Source organism: Leptopilina heterotoma, unplaced genomic scaffold, assembly GCF_015476425.1.
Source record: "Leptopilina heterotoma isolate Lh14 unplaced genomic scaffold, ASM1547642v1 Lhet_18, whole genome shotgun sequence".
NCBI lineage: Eukaryota > Metazoa > Arthropoda > Insecta > Hymenoptera > Figitidae > Leptopilina > Leptopilina heterotoma.
This window is the reverse complement of record NW_025110896.1, coordinates 1,155,473-1,178,481: the sequence shown is the minus strand read 5'-3', so window position 1 is coordinate 1,178,481 and position 23,009 is coordinate 1,155,473. Positions and strand designations below refer to the sequence as shown.

At 22.9% G+C, this 23,009-nt stretch overlaps 1 protein-coding gene across 1 annotated transcript in view; it reads right to left on the bottom strand.

The window, feature by feature from the left end:
• LOC122499936 (Kv channel-interacting protein 1-like) overlaps nt 1-23,009 on the bottom strand; it is a 464,957-nt gene that overhangs the window by 277,732 nt on the left and 164,216 nt on the right. The window lies entirely within an intron of this gene.

The following is a 23,009-nucleotide window of genomic DNA, read 5'->3' as shown; positions in this document are numbered from 1 at the left end:
ATTTTTTGTTTGAAATTTTTTATAATTCAATTTTTTCAATTCAATTCCTTTTATTTCAAATTTTTTATTTGGATTTTTTAATTCCATTTTTTGTTTCAGTTTTTCTAATTCAATTCTCTTATTTTTTAAATTTTTTTATTTCAATTATTTTATTTTGTATTACAGTTCTTCTTTTTCAATTTTAATGGATTTAATTTCAGTTTTTCTATTTGGATTTTTTCAATTCAAATCGATATATTTTTCATTTTTCATTTCAATATTTTATTTTTTGTTTGAGACTTTCTATAATTCAATTTTTTCAATTTCTTTTCAATTCCTTTTATTTCAAAATTTTTATTTAAATATTTTAATTCAATTTTTCGTTTTCGTTACTTAATTCAATTGTTTTATTCTTTCTATTTTTTATTTCAATTATTCTATTTTTTTATTACAGTTTTTCTATTTCAATTTTAATGGTTTTTATTTTAGTTTTTCTATTTCGATTTTTTTAATTAAATTCGACGTATTTTCAATTTTTCATTTTTTGTTTGAAATTTTTTATAATTCAATTTTTTCAATTCAATTCTTTTTATTTCAAATCTTTTATTTCAATTTTTTTATTAAATTTTTTTTTCATTTTTTCTAATTCAATTATTTTGTTACTTAAATTTTTCTATTCTTTATTTCAATTACTCTATTTTGTATTTAACTTTTAAATCCTTCCATTTCAATTTTAATAGTTTTAATTTCAGTTTTTATGTTTCAATATTTTTTTTATTTCAATTTTTTATTTAATTCTTTTATTTTTTGTTCTATTTTAATTCAATTCGTTTTATTTTAAATTTTATTCTTTTTATATTATTTTTTCAATTTTTTTTTACATAGTTTTATTTCAATTTTTTTTAATTCTTCTCTATTTTGTAATTCACTTTTCTATTTTAATTATTCTATTATATGTATTAAAATTTTTCATATATCAATTTTCATATTTTTTAATTTCAGTTTTTTATTTTGCTTATATTTATTTAATTTTTTTTCAATTTTTAATTTCAGTTTTTATTCTTTTTTATTTTTTTTTCATTTTTTTATTTCAATTTGTTTAGTTTCAAATTTTTTAATTCTATATTTTTATTTTTGGTTTCAGCTTTTTCTATTTGAGTTTTATTATTTTAAATTTTTTTCCTATTTTTTAATTCATTTTTTTATTTTTGGTTTCAGTTTTTCTTTTAATTTTTTTTAATTTTTTTTATTTTAGTTTCTCCATTTAAAGTTTTTATTTCAATTTCTGTAATTTTTAGTTTTTTTTTGTTTTCAATTTTTTTAATCTTTAATTTAATATTTTTATTTCAATTTTTTAAATTCAATTTATTTATGTTTTACTTTAATTTACTTCAAAAAGAGTTTGAGTAAAAAATTCAAATTCATTTTTCGAATTTAGTTTTTGTTTTTAATATTTATACTCACTAGGGTCAAAATCGCCATGAAAGGACAAATTTCTAACCCAAAAAAAAATAAATTCCAAACATGGGACATATCACAAAATGTTTAAAATGTAACGTATACATTTTACTTATTACTAAATCGTTATATGCTCATTAAAAAATTTGAAACGAAAACTATTATATATTTTTTTGTTGATGACACGTTTAAAAAGATGAAGACGAGACATATTTTCGTTTGTGAAACATTTTTTTTCAACTTTAAAGTATAATTTAAAATTTTTACCCCCAATGTCAAGGCATCTTCATCTCTAATTGCAGAATCTTCGGAGGCCCTTTTCTAAAGAACTGCACAAGATTCCGATGGGAGCCGAGACAAGATCCAAGGTCGTTGTCCATTTGTCGTTTATATATATACAGATATAGAAAGAGTCAGAATCTGTCGTTACAAGTTTTACTCAACTTTTTAAAAAAAAAAAAAAAAAAAAAAAAAAAAAAAACGCGCGCCTATTATGAATAATGATTTATTTCTCCACTCGTTCGGATTCGAGGTAAATATCAAAAAGTGCAAAAGAGAGAGAGAGAGAAGGAGTAAAAGACTTTAATAACCGTCGCGTGTTGTAATGCTAACCATTATCCACAAACCGACCACCTAACAAGCTACCATCTAATGACATACGACGGCTCAGATCACACGATCACATGCGTGATCTTATTTTCACTTTTTTCTATTTTCTACAATTCTTCTCAATATTTTTCTAGTCTCATATAGTTTCAACTGTTTGACAAAATTCACCTTTTGAGTGTGATTTTTTTTCTGATTCATTTAAACGCAAAATGATAATTAATATAGAATAATAAATCAATATATCTTTAACGTCCAAGTTGATTTTTTTAAAATTGATAACATCTGACTGTATTTTTTTATTCAAATATAAAAAAGAAAAATTTGTAGGGAAAATAATATTTACTATGAAGGAAGTAAAAATTGACGAATGAAAAATAAATAAAAAATAAAAATAAAGAAATAAAATATAAAATATTAATAAATAGAAAAAAATAAATGTCAAAATGTCAAATATACAAATTACGATAAATTAGAAATGAAAAAGAATAATAAAAATGAATTTAAAAAAAAGAACATCAGAAATTGGTAGTAAATAAATAATAAACTAATGTTAAAAATTAATTGTAATAACTACAATAATTTAACAACTATTAGAATAAAAATTACAAATTGAATTAATACAAAAATAAATACTCGAGCTAAAAAAATAAATAGCATATTTCACATAATAATAATATACAACAAATTACATATTAATTTACTTAAAAAACCTCCAAAAAAAAAAAAAATTCAATGAAAATGTCCGGAAACAAAAATTGATGAATGAAGTTGAATCTTCGGAAGTAACGTTTAGATTTTAAGTGGTCTCTTCTTCTATTTTTCTTTTTCATTCTTTCTTTTTGTGTGTGTCGTTTTTAACGAAGGATCAAAGGGATAAATTCGTTACACTACCTCAAAGGGCTTTTATATCATCTCTAGAAGATGTTTTTTCTGTATATAATATAAACTGAATGACAAAGGAATGTTCAAAAATGATGGAACGATGTTCACAATAGCATCGAGCGTGTCCAAGTTTCACTTTATAATCAACCCCTGTTGCTCGCGAGGAAACTCCATTCATAAAATCTACTGTTTATGGTGTTAGCAACGTGTGCGATGCACAATCATTTTTCCCGATGGAATTTGATCGATAAATTTCTATTAAACACTCCCACCTGTTACAATATAAGAAAAGAAGGTATACTTGTATTTATGAATGGATCTCAAGTTTCGACACTTGTTATTATATTATATATATATATATATATATATATATATTTTATAATTTAATTGGTGTTCTCTTCAGATATAGTATATAGTGTTTTGATTGTAGTATTTTTAGTTTTAATTTTCTATTATTGATATGATTATTTTCATCATTTTTTTTTTAATTATGATTTTTATTAGTATTATTTTATTCTCGAAATTATTTTTAATTTTATGATGTTTATTATTATTTATAGGATAAAGAATTTATTATTATTTTCATTATCATTATGTTCTTTCAAATTGTGTTTTAAATGATTTTTTATTATATTTGTTAATTTTTAAATTAACAAAAAAATTTTTATTTTCAAACATGAATTTTTCAATAATTTCAGATTTAAACTTTAAAAAAATTCAATTAATTAGGTACTAATTCACTAATTAATTATTCTTGTTTGTTAATTTCAAAAATTTTAACAAAATTCTTTACAAGAAATTAATTATTATTATAAATAATAACACTCTTCGTAAGAATTCACTTATTTTTATAAATAGTAAATTTTTTTACAAAAATATAATTATTTTTAAACAAAATTTTAATAAAATTTCACGAACTAATATAATTATTTTCTAAAGTTTTAATAAATTCTTCGAAAAAATTCAATTATATTTATAAATAGTAAAATCTTTGCAAAAATTCAATTATACTCAAATCGATTTCAAATTTTTTCTTAATTCGTAATAAAACATTTTAACAGAATTCAATTATTTTCTAAAATTCTGAAAAATTCTTCAAAAAAATTTAATTATATTTATAAATAAGTAAAATTATAATAAAATTTCATGAAACAATTCAATTTTTTTTTAATTATTATTAATATTTTTCGAAAAAAATTCAATTATTTTTAAAAATTTTAATAAATCCTTCGAAACAATTAAATTAAATTTATAAATAGTAAAATTCTCTGCAAAAATTGAATTTTTTCAAAAAAATTTCCACTAAAGAATTGAATTTGTTTCTTAATTCGAATAAAAAATTTTAACAGAACTAAATTATTTTCTCAAATTCTAAAAAAATTCTTCGAAAAAATTTAATTAATAATAAATTTAATAATAAATAGTAAAATTTTAATAAATCCTTCGAAACAATTCCATTATATTTATAAATAGTAAAATTCTGTGCAAAAATTCAATTCCTATTTTCAAAAAAAAATTCACGACAGAATTAAATTTTTTTCTTAATTTGTTGTAAAATTTTTTTGAAAAAATTTAATTATTGTCTAAAATTTTAATAAAAGTCAATAATTAAATGTTTATTTTTAATTATTAACAAACACGATTATTTTTAAAACTTGAAAGAAATGGTTCATAAAATTCCATTATTTTCAAAATTTTAAATTAAAATTATTAAAGAAACTCTATTATTTAAAAAAAATCAAATTAATTCTTCAAAAATAATTTAATTGGAATGTTCAAAAATTTTAACAAAATTCTTTACAAGAAATCAATTATTTTTATAAATAATAACACTCTTCGTAAGAATTCAATTATTTTTATAAATAGTAAATTTCTTTCTTAATTCGTTATAAAAAATTTCAACAGAATTCAATTTTTTTCTCAAATTCTAAAAAAATTCTTTGTAAAAATTTAATTATACTTTTATAAATAGTAAAATTTTAATAAATCCTTCGAAACAATTTAATTATATTTATAAAAAATTCTGTGTAAAAATTCAATTATTTTCAAAAAAAAATTTCGCGAAAGAATTCAATTTTTTTTCTAATTCGTTGTAAAATTTTTTGAAAAAATTCAATTATTATCTAAAATTTTAATAAAAGTCAATAATTAAATTCAATTATTTTCAACATTTTTAATTAAAACTATTAAAGAAACTCCATTACTTTAAAAAAAAATCAAAGAAATTTTTCAAAAACTATTTAATTAGAATTTTAAAAAATTTTAACAAAATTCTTCGCGAGAATTAAATTATTTTTCTAAATAATAAAATTCTTCGAAAAAATTCTATTATTATCAAATTTTTTGATAAAATTCTTTGCATTTGTAAGATATTTTCCCTCGTAAACTGATATCACTTGAAAAGTGTTTTACTTAATTACTCCCCTCACACATTAATTTAATGATTTTCCAAACATTAATTTTAAAATTGAAAATATTTAAAAAAAAAAAATTAAAAAAATTAAGAAACAAAAAATCAAACAACTAATTTCAAACTGCGAACATATTACTAGAATACAACGATTATTAATATAGATTATAAATTTTATTTTAATTTTCTTTATTTATTTTATTGCGTCTCTTAATAAATTCAAATCTTCTTTCTCCGAAAATTTTATTTAATTCAGATAACCGATTACTTGTCTATTATCAAATATTTACTTTAATGAAATAATTATTATTTAAATCAAATGAATTTTATTTAAACCAACAATTCTTTTCTTCAAATACCATTTAGTTCATTTAAATAAAAATTATTTGAACTAAACAAATAAACAAGTAGCAAAATAATAAAATTAACAAGTCGCAAAATAGTAAATTAAACAAGCAGCAAAATAATAAAATCAACAAGTATCAAAATAATAAAATAAAAAAAACCCAATAGAAAAATACAAAAATATAAAAAAAAATACAAAAAAGAAATAAAGTAAAAATTTATCAATTTGTAGAAGTAGAAAGGAAGAAAAAGATGAATAAACTTTTATAGAGAAAAGAAGAATATGAAAATAAAGAATATTGAAAGAAAAATAAGCAAAGAATAAAAAGTAGTAAAGATGCCGCAATGTTGAGAAAAATTGTCCTCGTGCGCAAGAAGAAGAAAAAATCAGTGACGATCAAATCAGCCACTAAATAGAGGGGGCCATTCGTTTTCACTATAAATGTAAGAGTGTGAAAATTGAATGCGCTTCCGGTTCGCGAGAGTGCTTATAATATTTTTTTTTTTTTCAAAATGTATCATCCGAATGGCTATTGAAAAAGAAATTTTTGTCCCATTGAAAAATCTTTTTTTCTCCCATTTTATTCCTCTCTCGTGCGCGCATATATCCCAAAAGACACACTGATTAATGCCAAGGGATAAATAGTTGCTTATATACCTTCTGGACAACGAACGACGACGACAACAACAGTAAAAAGGTGCCGCCCCGTGAAAACGAGAACGACAATTTTCGAAAGCCTTCATGGAGGTTGCGGTTGTTCGCCGCACACAGAACAACATGCAGAGAGAGTGCGAGAGAGAGAGACGAGGCGGTTTTTCACTCTATGGCTATTATTGGTTTACGATTTTAACGGGGATAGAAGCGTTAAACCACCCGGTTCTTTTTTCATCTTTCCTCGCGCAGGTATATTGAACTGTCAACGGAGCGAAAAAGAAGAGAAAATGAGACTCGACGAAAGGCATTTTTTTTTTTTTTTTTTTTTTTTGACCAAAGGTCAAGCTGGGCGAAAAATAACTTTATATATAGAGGTTTTTTTTGAGCGCGCGAGAGATTTTTCATTTTTCATGCCACCAGATGCCGTGACGGATTTTTGTCACCCAACATGTGTAATATAGCATGAATTTTCGATACAAAAAAAAAGAAAAAAGTATTTTACTTTACGCAATTATATTTTCTTTTCTTGAAATTATTTCTCTCTTCAAAATATAGTTTCTATAGTACTAAAAGTGTCCTAAAAGTGGCGTAAATTTAAAATTTTCGAAAATTTCCAAGCTTTGAATCGAAATTAATGGACCAAACGATATTTACTTACATATTTATTTTATTTATAATTATAATATTTATAATATATATTTCCCATTCGAATTCTTAATTCCTGTTTGCATTTTTTTATCTTCTTTATTTTTTTATCGTTATTATTCTTTTATTTATTATTTTTACTATTTTTAAATTTTTCTCCCACTTTATTTTCTATAATTTTTATCCAATAATAAGAATTATTTACTGTTTATTTATTATTATTTTTTTATTTCCCCCATTTCCATTTATTTTCTCTATTTTTATCCATTAATGCGAATTATTAACAAATTTTTTTATTGTAGTTTATTTATTATTGTTATTTTTTATTTCCCCCATCTCCCTTTAGTTTCTGTATTTTTATTTATTAATGAGAATTATTTACAATTTTTTTTATTGTAATTTACAATATTATTCACATTATAACTGAAACGAAACTATTGGACTTCGACAGCATTCTAATTAGTTTAGTTTCTGTATTTTTATTCATTAATAAGAATTATTTACAATAATGTAGTTAAAACTTAAAAATGTAATTAACAAATAGATATTATAGGGATTTTTCCCTAAAAGATATTTAAAATTTTCTAAAAAATATAATCAAAATAATTTTGGGAATTTTAGTATAAAAATGAAATTCAATTATTTAAATACAAAAATAAATAATTTATTGAATGTTTCTCAAAATTCAATTCCCATAAAGAATCTTTATCAAGAAATTTTCAAATAATTGAATTCTATCAACAAATTTTAATAAAATTTTTAAGAATAATAAATAATTACATTTTTCTAGAAATTTGATTTAAAATTGTATTTAAAAATATAATTAAAATTCTGCAATGAGTTTTATTATTTGTGAAAATAATTGAATTCCTAAGAAGAATTTTATTAATTTTGAACAATATTTAATTTTTGCGAAGAATATTATTACTTTTAAAAATAAATTAATTTTTTCAATAATTTGTAATTTTTACAAAATTGAATTTTTTTTCATGTTTTTTAACTAAAGATCTTCTATAAATCCATTATTTTCAATAATTTTTGAAAAAGATCTTTAATAATTTTCATATTCATTTGTTTACAATTCAATTTTACAAAATTTCAATTATTCGTAAAAAAAAAATTAATTCCTCAAAATTTTTAGTTAAAAATATGAGAAATTTAAATTTTCAAAGAATTTAATCTGACACCTTTTCAAAATTCAATTATTTCTGATTATTGAATTCTGATAAAGAATTTTATCCATAAATTTTTAAACACCTGAATTCTCTTGACGAATTTTAATAAAATTTTTAAGAAATTTTTCGAGGAATTTAATTAAAATTGTTTTAAAAATAATTAAAATTCTGCAATGAGTTTTATTATTTATGAAAATAATTGAATTCCTAAAAAGAATTTTTTTATTTACAAAAATAATTGAATACCCGTAAAAATTTTATTATTTTCGAAAATAATTGAATGATTGCGAAGAAATTTATAAAAAAAAAATTGTATATAATGAAATTCCAGTGAAATTTTTATTATTTTTTGAAAATAATTAAAAGTTTCTGTAGAATTTTATTACTTTTTTTAAATAATTGAATTCTTTTGGAAAATTTTATGAAAATATAGTAGATATTGAAAATCATTGATTTGAGGAAAATTTTTTGAAAATAATTTAATTTCAGAGAAGAATTTAATTACATATTTCTGAAGATAATTAAAATTTTTTATGAGAATTTAAAAGAAATTTTGAACATAATTGAATTTCAGCGAAGAATTTTATTACTTTTGAAAATAATTGAATTTCTGCACAATAATTTGTAATTTCTCTAAAATTTTTCAAATTATGTCGTACAATTTACGAACTTTTTAATCATTTTTGAATCAAATTATACGGACTTTACGGATCTTTTTTTTAAAAAACGGACTTTTACGCGATTTACGAACCTAGTTCGTGCCCTGATATTGCGGCAATATTGCAAAAAATTTTCCAGACAATATTCTGTCAATATTGCGTAAAAAATTACACGAAATATTTCCCGACAATGTTTCGTCAATATCAGCAAGATTTTTCCCGGCAATCTTGTGTCAATAATACCAAAATATTATCCCCGTATCATCGTATTTAAAATTTTTCGAAACAAAATCCAAAAAAATGATACGAATACAGACGTAAGAATTTAGAAAAGAAATAATCATTTCCTCCCCCCATCCCTATTTTTTTTCTTTCAAATGAAGCGGAAGTGGTATACTGATCTAGCGCTCTGTCATTTTGTGGATCGTAAAGCTTCTCCTTCAGCTCTTACTTCACCTACTGTTCGAAAGTTAGACTATTTGAAATTTCGAAGGAGTTGGTGTTTTCTATATCGATGATGATGAAACCCTATATAGCGTCTTGTGTATAGGGGCTTAAATGTATATATACATATACAATATTATATACAGAGATTTGTTGTTGTGTCAGCCTCAACGGGCCACTGTCGAGAATATTGTTTCGATTAGTTCGCGATACAATCACTGAGCCGGATAATTGCTTCGCGACTGATTGACTTTTGCGTGGCTCTCAATATTTTTTTTCTCTCCCTCTCTCTCTCTCTCTCACTCTCTTTCTCTGTGCCGTAATACTAACCGCCTACTTGTCATCAAAAAGCCAGGTCTGCGTCGATTGTCATTTGTCGTTTGTACCCGACCAAGTTGAATATTGCTGTAATAGGCATTAATTCGTAGAAGCGTCGAACCGAATACAGCTCTCGACGTAAACTCACATACAATTGACAATTATTTTTTAGTTAACTTTGTCGTATGGGGAAAAATTGATAATTAATTAAATGAAAGAAATTAATAGTAAAAATTTATTGAATTGAGATTAATTTTTATTGGGTGTATTTTGGTAGCAATTTTACTACTGATTGGTATCAATTTTTAACTGTTTGGTACCAATTTTTTAACTACTTGATACCAATTTGTAGTAACAAAGCTTGGTACCAATTTTTAACTGCTTGGTACCAAATTTTTAACTACTTGATAGCAATTTGTTACTGCTTGGTACCAATTTGTCACAGTTCGTTAATGTTTGGTACCAATTTGATAAATTTTAGTACGAAATTATTATTGTCAGGAAACAATATAACAAATTTTTGCGTGTTACGCTTTGGTTTCAATTTATTATCATTTGGTACTAGTTTTCTATATTTTGGTGCCAATTTGAAACAATTTTATACAATTTAAATTCAATTTGTTACTATTAGCTAACAGTTTGATATAATTTGGTATAAATTTGATAAATTTTGGAACTGAAGCTTTTGGTTATTGCTTTGTGTCAATTTGTTTTTTTTGGTACCAGATGGTTACTGTTCGGTACCAATTTTATATTTTTTGATACCTAATTGTTACAGTTTGGTGGCGATTTGTTATTTTTTGTTACCATAATTTGATAAATTTTGATATCAAATTATTGCAGTTTGGTACCAATTTGATAAATTTTGGTACCGAATTGTCGCAGTTTGGTACCAATTTCCTACAATTTGTTACCAGTTTGTTACTGTCAGGTATACATTTTACAAAATTTGGTACCAATTTGTTACTATTTGGTACCAATTCCGTTGATTTTGGTACCAATTTAATACTGATTCTTATACCAATTATATTGCAGTAAAATTAATTTCATCTTCAATCAATTTTTTAAGACTAAATTTCTACATTATAAAATGAAACCTTGCGGACTAAATTATCCATGAAATCAAGAAAAGTTTTTCTTTTAATATGACACCATTTTTTAGTTGAGTATTAAATTTTTTTCGGCACATGATGCAATAGGAAATACGCAATAGGAGAAAAATTCTTGTATATAGCACTTTTAACGAAACATAATAATCGTTAAGTAATTTCGATTAATGAGTAGAAAATGAGCAACACGCAATAATTTTCTGCTTTCCGTCTTCGTGACTTCAAGTTGCAAATTAACAATTAACAATAATCTCCTTGCTTTAATCCACATCTGGGAATTGCGTATAGAGAAATATTTTCATTGCTATACATTAAAAGAAATTTACAGCGGAAAAAAATTTTTCCTCTCCACAAATTTACGATTTGATGGCAAAAAGAAATAGTGAAAGTTGGCAGTTTATTGTAAATTCGCTATTCAGGATCTTATAGATTTTTATTTATTTTTTATTCATTATTATTTTTTGATAAAAATTTAGGTGTTAAATAAATACCTTAAAGGGCTTATTAGCCCTAGGAAATTGGATAAATAAATAAATTAGTATTTTTTTGCTTTTCAAAAATATTATTTTGGTAATTAGTAATTTAATATAAATTATATTTTTTTATTTATTTTTTTAAAGTCTGTATATTGACTAAATATTTGTAAAATTGTAATTAAGTGTAAATTGATTATTTTCCTATACATTCACAGAAAAAATTGATTTTTTTTCCTCTAAAAATAATTATACACTGATGGTATAATTATTTTGAGGGAAAAAATTAATTTTTTCTGTTTTACTTATTGTTTTGCAGTGCAAAAAAAAAAAAAAATTTATTTTTTGAGAGAAAGAATAAAAAGATGACTGTGGAGTTTATAGATATTGGCTATAGAAAACTGTTGCATCGGGGCCATGCTGAGAAAAAGGCTTGCCAATTACCAGTCGACAGAGGAAGGGCGAGATAGGTTCCAATTTGCTGTAAAGTTAAAGCCGCAAAGAGCGGAAGCTGCACGACAGGGTGTGGCAAGATTTGCGAACGCGAATCCCAACTCCTCTAACATGCAACATTTCCCTCTCAACTATAAACTCCAAGATATTTCTCTATAATTATATCGTTTCTTCCAATTAAAAAAAAAAAAAAAAATACATAATTATTTACTTCAATTTTTTTTTGCATCACATAACAAATATATACACTGAAAAAAAAATTATTTAATTAAAATAACCGATTACTTGTCTCAATTTGATATCTGCAGAAAAAATGTGTGTCTATTATTAAATAAATATTTAAAATATATTAATTAAGTCAAATAAATTATAATTGAATAAATAATTTCACTATTTTGAAGGAAATACAATTTAATTGACTGAAATAAAAATTATTTTATTCAAGCAAATATTTATTTGATAGAAAACAAGTAAATTAATTAATAAATAAATTAATAAATAAATTAATAAATAAATTAATAAATTAATAAATAAATTAATTAATAAATAAATTAATAAATAAATTAACAAATAAATTAATAAATTGATTAATAAATAAATAAATAAATTAATTAATTGATAAAATTAATAAAAAAAATTAATAAATAAAATTAATAAAATTTAATTAATAAAATAAAATTAGTAAGAACTTAATTAAAAAAATAATTTTCTTTTCAATGAATGAATATTGGCGCGTTCAGTTTGTAAATGAATATATATGTATAGGTAACAGGTGGGGGTCTTGAAATCGAAAATGCGCAATACGTATTCTATTCATGACTTTGTCGGCGTGTTGTGTTGAAGAGTCAAATGCAAAAGGCGCATGAATGTAGTTAAACAGCGCACACGAGGAAAGCTCAGAAATGTAAAGACTTGATAAAGCAAGAAAAAAAAGAGATAAAGAAAATAAAGACAGAATGAAAGAATAAGAAAGAATTTTTGTCTGCTGACGCAGACCTGAGCTTCCTCTTACTTCCTGTCGGAAACAATTGTCGCAATTCGGAAAACAGTGCTCAGTCAATTGTCAATACATTTTAAAGTGGATTTCATGCTTATTTTCCAAGAAGCATTACTATCAATTACAACCTGAAATACCAAGTAATTACTATTTATAAAATTTATGAATTAAAGTGTTGACAAAAAAAGTTATTTTCAAATTTTTTTAACAAAAATTTTGCTAATTAATTTTTTATTTTATTTTTTTTATTGTTAACAATTAACAATTTTTACTATTTGTCTATTGTTAACAATTTTTTTCTTAGTTTAACGGTAAAAAATTTTACTATTAGCTTATTATCAATAATTTCTATTAATAGTTTATTATCAATAATTTCTACGTTAAATTTTTATTAACGACTTTTACTATTAGTTTATTAATAATTTTTACTATTAGTTTATTATCAGCAATTTTCAAAAATAGCTTATTATCAATAATTTCTGAATTAGCTTATTAGCAAAATTTTTTATTAATAGTTTACTTTCAATAATTTCTATGTTTAATTTTTTTTAACAAATTTTAGTATTAGATTATTATTAACAATTTTTACTATTAGCTAATTATCAAATTGTTATTAATAGTTTATTATCAATCATTTCCATGTTAAATTTTTTATTCACGATTTTTACTATTAGTTTATTATCAACAATTTTTTAATTATTTATTAACGACTTTTACTATTAGTTTATTATCAACAATTTTTATTAATTATTTATTATTAATAATTTCCATGTTACATTTTTTATTAACAATTTTTACAATTTCTTTATTCTTTATTATTAACAATTTTTACTATTAGTTTATTATCAACAATTTCTATTAATAGTTTTTTTTATCAATAATTTCTGTTTAGTTTTTAATGAACAATTTTTGCTATTTGTTTATTTTTACCAATTTTTACTAATAATTTATTATCAACAATTTCTGAATTATTTGTTATTAATTATTAGTTTAATTAATAGTTTAATTATTCGTTATAGTAATAGTTTTTTTTAATTATTAGTTTACTATTAACAATTTTTACAAATTACTAAATAAGACCATTAAATTAATTTTATTTTTTTATTACTATTTTGTTATTTTATTGCATTGTGAATACACATTTTTTAAAATAAAAAACATTTTTTATAAAACTTGTAAAGAACCGAAAAAAAAAATTATGAAATAAATTAATTTGAAGTGAAATGATAATTTACTTCCGATTAATATTAAGAATTCTTCACTCATAGCTATAAATAACAAAAAATTACACATCCACTTGTTAAAAATCGATCACGTAAAAACAATAAGTAATAAACAAGAAATTATTAACAGATTGAATAATTTATAGTCCCCTAAAAATGATGCTCACTTGTCCCATCGGAATACTAATTCATCACGAAATTGTAAAATTATTTTACACATAAATCTCAATTAAAAAAAAAATAAAAATAATACTTTTTTAAGTGGTAAAAATTCAAAATCGTAAAATTAATAAAAATTAATGAAAATTAGTAAAAAAAATATTTTTTTTAATTTTATACACTTATTTAATAAAATTTAACTAAATTTAATACTTTTTAACTATTTTTTTCGATTATGAGATGTGTGTCGATTATAATGTGACTAAGCGCCAAAAAGGAATGTATATTTACTCTCTGGAGAATAAAAAACTAAAAAAAAAAATAACTGAATCATGAAAGTGTTGGTTCACATTCATAGGTGTATACGATAAACAATGCCGAAAAATCGAGACATCTTCAACAACGCATCGACATCCGGAGGAAGGCGCTTGAGTTGTGAATATTAATCGTCAATGCTTATTATGCTAATAGATTCTTCTAATTAACTCACCGATATGGAATTACTGTCTCGTACTTTATAAACATATCTTTTGTTTACTCATCCGCAATACAATCTCGTATTAAGGAAGTTTGACGATATGTGGATTTATTTCTCTAACGGTTCTCTCTATTTCAATTAAATTCAATTTTATTTCAATTTCATTTACAGCCCAGAGAGAAAATTTTATTTAAATCTCAATTATAAATATTATAAATAATTATAATTAAGATTTAAATAAAATTTTTCTCTGGATGTAAATGAAATTCAATTTGAGTTAAATTTAATGTGAGTTAAATTTGAATTGTATAAAATTAAAGTCACAGAAATAAAAAATCACATTCGATAAAAAAAAACACTTCTGTAAAAAATTATATAAATGAAAACTTTTTAAAAATAATAGATTTGTTTTCAATTTATTGAAATTGTTTATTGGTAATTGTGAATAACCAGTAAGTAAAATAAAAGTCGAAAGTTATTATCTCCATATATATAATAGCTGTGCAATTGATATTGAAATAAAAGGAAAAAAATATTTTCTATAATTTAAAAAAAATTTTGCAAACTACCAGTTTCTCATTTTGATCTCATTAGGGCGAGAGGAAAATAATTATGTGCGTATCGAGGAGAAAAAGAAAATATTTTATTTCTTTATTACGAGTTTTGAATAAAATTGAACATTTGATAATATGCTTTTATATGAAAGAGAGTTCGAGTCACTTGGATTATATATTAGGTACCACATTCAAATTGGATTCGAGTCACGCGAAGAAATATGTATATTTTTTTTCTCCCATATAGTCTTAAGGACAGAATTTACCAGAGAAAAAAAAATTTAATGTTCGCGTGATCGAGTGTTTTTTTTGTCCCTTTATAACCAATTGGTAGTGAGTAAGTTGCGGATATAATTTTTTGTTACGGACTAATAAATTATTATATTGATATTTGAAAAAAGGAAAATTAAGGTAAAAAAGATTTAATTACATAATATACGTGAAGGTACACCCAGAATGTGCTTCTATTTTTCCTGTAGTCAAATTTATGGCAAATAAATAGATTTGCTAATTTTTCACCTTGTAAGACTATTTGACTAATTTTTTTTAAGTTACTAATTAGACTTATTTCTTTGAAAAAGGCACTAATGGTACTATTTCTTAAACCGAACATTTAAAAATCAATTTATTTACTGGAAAAATTTAATTCTAAGACTCTAAAAAAATTGAAGAGGATAAAAATATTGATAAGGAAAGAAAAAAAATTGAAATCCGTTTATTAAGATTGTCAAACTTATTTAATTTAATGATAAATAATTGTAGAATTATAAATATTGACGAAAATTTTGAGATTCAATATGGACACGCTATTCTCCACCTGCGAACGCCAAGGTCACCGCTAGATGGCAGTTCAGTTCTTTCCTGGAATTTCTCCTGCCCCCTTGGTGGCGATCTTGGCGTTCACAAGTGGAGAAATTTATTTTATCCCTCAAAAACTTTTTTATAATTAATAAAAATAATCTGATAATTAATTTATAATCTGATAATTAATAAAATGCAAAAGAAATTTATTGTGAGAATAATTTTAATTGTCTTCTTAGTGCACATTAATAACAATTTTTATTCAAACATAAAACACACTCAGTATTTGAAAATAAATAAACTGCAACTTTTTACAACTATTACGAACATTTCGTGACACTTTTGATACTTTTTTTTATTGATAAATTCAGTCCGAAGCCTGAAAAATTTTTATCAAAAGTAAATAAATAATTCAGTAACTTCTGTGATGAATATATTATTATCTGGCTCTAAAAAATTATTTTTTGTTTAAATAATAGTAATAATATAATAATGTTTATAAAAATAACAGTAATTATAATATTTTTTGTAATTAAAAAAAAGTAATTATAATAGTTACTATCATAATAATAATAATAGTAATAGTTAAACAATAAAATGCGGATCACGAGGCTAATCATTGTCAGTCGAAATAAAAATATGGCCGCGACAGTAATGGAAATCGCAGTTGATGCGGTATAATTTGAATTCCTCAACGTCCGCACACGCGTTCACTTTTCATGCCAAAGAATAATCGAGGGAGACGCACGAAACACACTGTCACGCCCGCCTCTTAACTTTTGACGTGATTCTGAACGTTTATTGAACGGTATTCGTTCGGCTCTAATAAGCAGCACATATAAAGAGAGCGCGGCATTTTACACCAAAATGGTGGATGATTGCGAAATGGCCGAACGCGTGAGCGAGCGCGCGCACATTTACACGCTATATTATAACAAGAGAAATTGCAAATCATCATTTTGACGAGGAAGGGGGCTGAATTCTGACCGGTTTCATCAATATATCAATTCGGCATGGGAGGTTCTCTCCAGTAGCTTGGAATTAAAAATAATCCAAAAAAAAATTAAAAATTCAACTTTGAGAAAGTTACCATTGCGATCGTAGACTGTCGTGCTTTAAAAAACTTTGAAAAAAAAAGAATCTCTCTCTCTCTTTCTCTCTGTACCCAAAGGGTCGTTGTCCGGCGAAGGCCGTTAAATAACACACGCCTAACCTATTCCAGGAAAGCTTTGAAAAACGCATTGCGATTGATGTCAGGATAACGCATACTGGAAATTAGTTACAACTTACAACAGTGTCAATTCTTGTTAAAATTTTCATTATTGCTGTTTAATTGATTTTTTGATGATTTGATACTATCATCTTGTGTTGTAATCAATTTGTTCTTATTTGAGGAGGAAAAAATTAAGGAGCATGTGCTGTATAGTATTTTCTACAAATGCCTTGTACTTGAAGTTGTTTCTAAATAATTTTATTATTTAGCAGTAACTTCAAGACAAATGGCAACAACCTGCATTGGTTTTTTTAAGGATATCAAATTGAGAGAAAAAACTTATCAAAACAATGCTTCGTAACACTTTTGACAAGTTTTTTGTCTCAATTTGATATTCTTAGAAAAATTGTGTATACTTTTTTTTTGTTCTTAAGAATCCGCACGTCAGCAGATGGAACAATTATTCAGATAAGTCGACATGATCTTATGAATAAGAAAATGTTCTTAACCCTTAAAAATGCCTACTGAGCTAATTTATTAACGCGTGTAGAGAAATTTCAACGATTGCAATTATTTAATATTTATTGAATTTTACATCAAATTTTGAACAGAAAATGAAAAAAATTTCAAGGCAAATTAATTAAGGACCACTTTTACCAAATCCGATTAAAAATTAATGATTTAGTCTTTAACTGCTCATGATTTGTCGGTTAAGGATTTCATCAGTAACTTCACAGTAAATCGTGAGGTATTAAAAAGTGTTGCAAATTAAATTAACACCAAAAAAAGATTAAAATAATCAATTTTGATGTTATTTTTTACAATGAATGAAATTTTAGTTCATTACATTTTTTTATAACTATAAAACATGAAGATATCGATAACTCCGAGTCTTCGACTCGCAGTCATCGATTTCTTCATATTTTATAATAATGAAAGATGACCAAGTAATAAAATCATTATTTTATATTATAAGAATATTATACTTCTTCAAAATTATATTCATTATTTCAATTCAATTATTATTTTCAAAAATTTTTAACTACAATTTTACTTTATATCTATTATTTTTAATAATTTTCGAAAAAGTTCTTTGGAAATTTTCAAATCCATTTGTTTACAATATTCAATAACACGAAATTTCAATTATTCCTAAATTCTTTAATTAAATGCATATTAGAAAATAAAAGCTTCAAATAATAAAAAAGAAAATTCAATTAAACTTTTTCGAAACAATTAATTTCAAAATTCAATTATTTCTAAAAATTCACTCTATATTTCTTTTAATATTCAATTATAATCTAAAATTTTAACTGAAATTCATCTTTATGAAATGAAAATCAATTTTTATTGGAAAATTCTACAAGAATTTAATTATTTAAATGCAAAAAGTAAATAATTTATTGAATAATTGAATGATTCTCAAAATTCAATTCTCATAAAGAATTTGAGTAACAAATTTTTAAATAATTGAATTCTTTTGTCGAATTTTATTAAAAGTTGCATAAACATAATTATTTTTTTCAAGGAATTCAATTATAATTGTATGAAAAATAATTGAAACGCTGCGATGAGTTTTATGAGAATTTTCAAATTCGTTCGTTTAAAATTCAATTTTACAAAATTTCAATTATTCGGAAATTCTTCAATTAAATATATATTGGAAAAATAGAAACTTGAAATAATTTCAATAAAAATCCTATTAAACTTTTAAAAAAAATTAATTCTACAGAATTTTTTGTCAAAAATATGAAAACTTAAGAATTTCAATGATTTTAGTTTGAAACTTTTTCAAAATTTAATTATTTCTAAAAATCCACGTTATGCTTTTAATATTTAATTATAATCTAAAATTTTAACTGAAATTCATTTTTAAACCCATTTTTATTAGTAAATTCTATACGAGAATTCAATTATTTAAATACAAAAATAAATAATTTATTAATCTCACGTTTCTTGAAATTAAATTCTCATAAAAAATGTTATCAACAAATTTTTTAAATCATTAAATTCTTTGGACGAATTTTAATAAAATTTTTCAGAATAATTACATTTTTCGAGGAATTCGATTAAAATTGCATTAAAAATAATTTAAATTCTCCAATGAGTTTTATTATTTATGAAAATAATTGAATGTTTGCGTAGAATTTTATTCAAATTTTTTTTAATAATGGAATTCTTTTGGAAAATTTTATTGAAATAGTTGATATTGAAAATTATTGAATTTTAGAAAACTTGTGAAAATAATTGAAATTTTGACAAGAATTTGATTAAAATTTTGTAAAATAATTGAATATTAGAGAAGAATTTTATTATTTATAAAGAGGATTGAAATTTGGAGGAGAATTTTTTAAAATTTTTGAACACAATTGAATTTAGTAACTATGTTACTAATTTAGTTAGTAAGTTAGTAACTAACTTACTATTCTCCCTGGAGAAGCTAAAATTCGTTGAATTTTTACAAATCGTTGGTTTTGGTGTTTTATTTAAAGTAAAATTTAATTCATAGTTAAAAATAACACCAAAATAGATTATTTTAATCCTTTCTGGTGTTAATTTAATCCTAGAGGGATTAAACTGTTGCAGATTATTTTAATCCATTCTGGTGTTATTTTAACACCTCACGTTTTACTGTGTAGTTTAATCGGTGTTGGTGAACCCGGCCCAAAATTAATTATCTTCCTACACTGAAAAAAATAGTTAAATTAATTATTTTTTTAGTTATGCTAACAATATTTGTGTAGTTGATTGTAAAATCAGTTGATTTTACAATCAACTACACAAACATTGTTAGCATAACTCAAAAAGTTATTTTTGATGTAGTAAAAAATTAATAATTCAAAAAAATAGTAGTTAACTTACAAAAACAACTACAAATTAAGATTAAGAGATTTGATTTAAGAGAAAGATTTTCGATTTCAAATTAATTCGATTGAAGCTTTCCTCACACTTTCGATTGCATGGTGAATTTCTGAGCATTAACTGCGCGCGAGATAGACTTGAGCGTTTTTGATGATCTCTCAAAGAAGCCTCTTGCCCGTCACCTTTCCACGAAGTTCGCGTTTCGATCTTCGAAAAATATCCCTGACTAATTCCTTTTTCACATGCTGACAAGACTATACAATAAATATTTTCGTTTGCCTTTCGATAAATTGTTTAATATTGAAAATTACGTTTCTACCAATCATCATCTCTTTGGAATATATATATCTCATTTTATTATACCAACGAAATTGATTTGAAAATCATTTTGATTTTTCAAAATCAAAATATGTACCGTTTTTTATTTCAACAAACATTTTATGACTCTTAAAGTAAGAAATCAATTTTTAATTTCAATTGAATTTAATTCCAATCTCTTTAATCCTTACCAATCAACTATATATTGACAAACTTCTACATTAGAAATTTGTCGGTTAAGGATTTCTTCAATTTCTTCAACATTTTTTTATACATTATTCATTTTTAAATTTTTGCGAATTTCTCAAAAATAAAAAGTAAAATTATTATTGTTATAATAATTCCTTTTAAAATGGAATTATCCATTTTTAAATTTTTGCGAATTTCTCAAAAATAAAAAGTAGAATTATATTATTGTTTATCTTCTCGATATAAGAATTAAATTTTGCATCTTGTTAGAAAAAAACTAATATATTTTTCGCTAACAAGATGCAAAATTTAATTTAACGACAATAAAGACCTGTTAAGAATGAAGCTTGTTAGATTTTCACTTTCGATTAAATTTGAAAGGGCTAAAAAGAAATGCAGACGCTTCTGTGTGTAAAATATACGTATAACATCTGTTTACAGCATCTTTAGTATCGGCAATAATGTATCACAATAATTTGACCCTTTTTTTCTGTACATCCCGAGGGCCAATGCGTGTCGATCACTTCCCAGAAAAGTGATCAGTAAAATTCTAACCCTTTCTTGTGCTTTTATACGCGCAGCATATCCACATCTTAAAAGTGATCGTGCGCCGACGGTGGAGAATTGTTGCTCTATTCATTTGCTGATTAAATTAACTCCATTCATCCCTTAAACTAATTTTAAAAAAATCTATAGCAATAATAATGGTTATGTAATAATAGTTGTTATTATTATTAATAATTTATTAAAAGTTATATTAATAATTTGTATTATTGTTCAAAAAGCGTTACAGCTTAAATTATCATTACATCAAAAAAGATTAAATTATTCAATTTTTTGATTAATTTTTCCCATGACAAAAATATGTCAAAATGAAAAACAAATAATTTTTAAAACATTTTGAAAAAGTAATCCTTCGATAGATTATTTTAATTTTTAATCCTTGATAAATTAAAGATCTGCAGATTAATTTAATTCATGTTGGTGTTAAAATAATACCTATTAATTAATAGTTAATAATTTTCAATATCAAAACTAGAAATAAATTAAAAGATCATTTTGGTAACTTGTGGCTTGAAATATAATTTAAACTGTTTCTTTGATTCCATGAAATGTCCTCACAGAATGAAAGAAAAATTCTAGGAAAATATTTTCTAAACTATTATTCGATTTATAATCAATTTTCATTGAAAGTGAGAGTGAAAAAAATTTTTTTCGTTTCTATTTCACTTGCACTTTTATTATTCCTTTCATTTACTTCAGTAATTGCACTTTGTATTTAATTTCAGGTTTTGTCGCCTTACTTTTTAATTATTAATATAAATTTTAATAATAAAAATATTTAATAATAAATTAGTTAACTGAAAATTAATTATTTATTATTTATGTAGTTAATTAATAATAATAGTAACATCGTTCATTTCAACCATTTCCTTTACGAATAATAGTAACAGTACGCTTCATCTTTTAATTATTAATTTATATTTTATTATTAATAATAAAATTTAACAATAATAATATAATAATGATAAAAATAATAATAATGATGATAATAATCATTGAATTTATTTATTAATAGTAAAAATAAGAGCGAAATTTCCATTAGAGAAAATTATTTTCATTTCAGTAGTAGCAGTCAATATTTAGCCGACGGCAGATGTATTTCGTTGAATTCAATTTACTTTTCAAGAATTAAACATTGACATAAATAATAAAATAAAATAAATAATTGTGTTAAAAGAAAAATTTATCAGCTTATTTTATGTATATTTTTAGATAATAAAATATTGAGTTCTTGCATATAAAAATTGCGAATTACATATCGAATACAAACATCAAGATTTTTCATTGTTTGACGTAAATATTAGAATGTTTTTTAAGCTATAGTTGTTTTAAAATAAAAAATAAAAACAAACAAGAAAAAAAGAATAAGGATTAAATTCTTAGCTCTCTTTTGATCAAGACATTCAATTAAAATTCCTCGAGAGATGGACCACCAATATATATTCGCGTTCTCTGCCAAAAGAGGCAGTAGAATGCCATAAGAAATCCTTTTTCGTGTTTTTTCTTTAAAGGATAAATCGGAATTATCCTTTTTATGGTGAGAAAGAGCTCATTTAGTTCGATAGACGTTTAAATTATTTTTAGCTCGGCATAGATAAAATATCAATTTATCAAAATATGGAAAAAAAATCAATTTGTAATTTATTATTGTGTGAAGTTTTTATTTTTCCAATTTTTCAAATCTTTTTTTCAATTTTTTCAATATTTGTCAATTTTTTGCAATCTACTTCCAATTTTTTAATTTTTTACAATTATTTTCAATGTTTTTTCAATTTTTTTCAATTATTTTCAATCTTCTTTCAATCATTTCCAAACTTTTTGAATGTTTTTTCATTTCAATTATCTTTTTCAATATTTTTCAATCCTGTTTCAATTTTTATTAATTAATTTCAATCATTTTCAATCTTTTTCAACCTTTTTCAAATCTTTTTTCAATTTTAAACAATTTGTTTCAATTATTTTCAATTATATCCAAACTTTTTCAATGTTTTTTCAATTCACTTATTTTTTTCAATATTTTACAAATTTTTTTCAATT